Raw genomic sequence first — 2,836 nt, forward strand, 5'->3', positions numbered from 1 at the left:
TGAAATCAACATGCAGTATGAAAATCTCTGTAACAGGAAAAGCACAGACAGCTGTGGGAGGGACATTTAACACAGACTTAGAGGATCATGGAAGGTTTCCTACAAAAATAATACATATATGGAATTTAAAGGTGTCAATCATTCCACAGATATGCACTAAACGGCTTGAATGTACCAGTCATAGATACAGGGCCTAAGGATACAGCAGTCAATAAAGGAAGTCCTGCTCTCATAACCCTACATCCCTATAGTGAGAGACAAAGGAAACAAATAAGTATAAAAGTATAAATGAGTCTACGGCCATGCTACCCTGAACAAGCCCAATTCCATTTGATCTCAGAAGCTAAGCAGGGTCAGGCCGGGTTAGTGCCTGGATGGGAGACCACCTAGGAAAACCAGGTGCTGTAGGCATAAAAAATAAAAAAGTATTGTAAGCTGGCAAGGTCCTTGCAATCTGTGAAGTCAACCAAGGGTTGCCTTGCCTAGGAAAAAAAAAGTATACATGCCATGCAGAAAACTAACATAGTGTAGGCTGGTAAAGAGGTGTATGTGTGGAGGAAAGGTCCAAGTGCTGCTTCAGACAGTTGAGTCAAGGGTTCCCTCACTGGTAAGCTGACAAGTGAGCAGAAACCTAGTGTTAGTGAGAGACGAAGCCGGGATGCTTTCTGGGGAAACAGCAGTCTGGGCAGGTTATAGCAAGTACAAAGACCCAGATGCAAAAGAATTCTTGATGGGCTCAAGGACAGTGGGCCTGGAACACTGTGAGTGAGAGGAACAGGGGCAGGAAATAAAATTGAAAGGACCACATGTGGCCATGTTTCCCAGGACATTAGTTTGATTCTAAAATGGGAAGACTTTGGATGATTTTAAGGAGAGCAGGAATTTTAAAAGGATTCCTCTAGCTGCTTTGCTGAGAAAGCAAACTATAAGGACACAAGTGAGAAAACAGGAAGATGGGTTAGGAAGCTGTTGCATTTAACCAGACAAGAGACAGAAAAGACAGGGAGGCAGGGGGCATAGGCCAGATATAGACATGGAGACAGTGAGAAATAACTAGACTCTGGGTAGGTGTTCTTTCAAAGTAAACCAACAATTTTGCTGATGGCTTGGATGTTATGGGAAATGAGATGACATCAAGGGATTTGGCCAATTGAAGGGAAGAGTAGATTTGACATTTACTGAAATGGGGAAGACTGCAGGAAGAACAGGTTTACTGGATGGGAATCAGGCATTAAGTTTTGAACATGGTAGGTTTGAGATGCCTGCGGGACATCCAAGTGGTGATATTGAATAAGAAGCAGAAGTTCAGACAGAAGTCTGAACTGGGAGACAACAGCAATTTGGGAGATGTCAGCAAGCAGACGATATTTAAGCAATGAAACTGAATGAGATCACCTAGGAGTAAGTTGCCCAATGTTTGAAAGCCAACTAAAAAATAGACAGCCCTAAGTCTTACACTAAGCAGATCAGTTATGTGCAGAGGGAAGCAGTTATTACAGAGCTTAGAAACTCAGCAGGCATTTATATGCCAGATTCAGTTTTCACCAGACATCTCAAAATGGTTCAGAAAAGAGTGTCAATGCATATGTACAGACAGGAAAGACAGCATGTTTCCAAAGAGAAGTAGGAGCTGATTTCAAAGGTAGAGGCCTGACAGTCATTGATCAGAGCTAGCTTGTCACACTGCCTCCTCTCCTCTATAGATTTTGGGGAAATCAGTTACTTAACAAGAACAGTATCCCCACTCCAGAAAACTAGAAACATGGAATGAATTGCTTATGATTTTATCCCATTTGTTTAATTTCATTTTATTATTTTGAATCAATACTGGTATTTCTAGTAAGACAATTGACAGAACTTTTCAGAATATGTAGCGGGAGAATGTTTAACCAACAAAATCATTTCTTTTTCATTGTTTTCAACTGGCAGCATGGTAAGGAATAGACCAACTTTTGCTGTTGTATGGACTGATTGTTATACAGAGCTCGATCTTCAGACAGACCGAGGTATTGATGGCTCTGAACACCCATCCTCTCCTCCAGCTACTAGCAGGTACTTCTACTATCTCCTCTAGGTACTAGAATACCCTTAGGACAGCTGTCTCCTCTAACATGTACCTGATGATCAAACATGAATTTGCAACATGAAACTAATGTAAATAGAAATCTTATTGCCTGTTCTCATAGAGTGTCCAAGTAAATAGTTTTATATGGTTACCCTACAGGTTGTTGTTGGTTTGTTTGTCTCACAAATTTTCCTTTGGCTCTCACTCACCCATATTCCCCACTATTACCCCAGAACTCCCACATTTACTGGTAACCTTATTACAGTTAGACTCTGCATTTCATAATCTCTGATGGTAACACTTGGTTCAATTTGCTGACACACTTAACCTGACCAAAATTACTTGGGCAAAGAGCTCTGTGAGAACCATTGATTACATTTAGTCCTGTCCTGGGGCAAAAAGCTTTCGTTTCTTTTGAGACAAGATCCTTCTCTTTAGAACTAGATGTTTCCCAATAAAGCTACCCAAACTCTGACTATTATTGCCAGTTTTCAGTGGATACTAACAACATGATCTGCTCCGACAGAGCCAAGCATACAAACAGAGATATTTGGTGGCCTCTGCCTGGTATGATTTAAGGACGATGGAGAGGCTTCCTTGAAGAACTCTCTCCCAGTCTGCTTTGGTTCTGCTGCCTGAAACTCCACCACAAGAGGATTATTTCTTTACATTAGGCATTGCCTTCTGGAGAACATTGTTCAAAGAGGTATCATATTTAAGTCAGTTGGTGGTCAAGAGGGTGGGAGGAGGACACAACAAAAAGAGGAAAAG

General features: G+C 41.4%; 1 pseudogene; it reads left to right on the forward strand.

The window, feature by feature from the left end:
- Positions 1-292: 292 nt before the first annotated feature.
- Positions 293-411, forward strand: LOC118606642 (annotated as a pseudogene).
- Positions 412-2,836: the final 2,425 nt, after the last annotated feature.

Source organism: Rousettus aegyptiacus, unplaced genomic scaffold, assembly GCF_014176215.1.
Source record: "Rousettus aegyptiacus isolate mRouAeg1 unplaced genomic scaffold, mRouAeg1.p scaffold_m13_p_1, whole genome shotgun sequence".
Taxonomy (NCBI): Eukaryota; Metazoa; Chordata; class Mammalia; order Chiroptera; family Pteropodidae; genus Rousettus; species Rousettus aegyptiacus.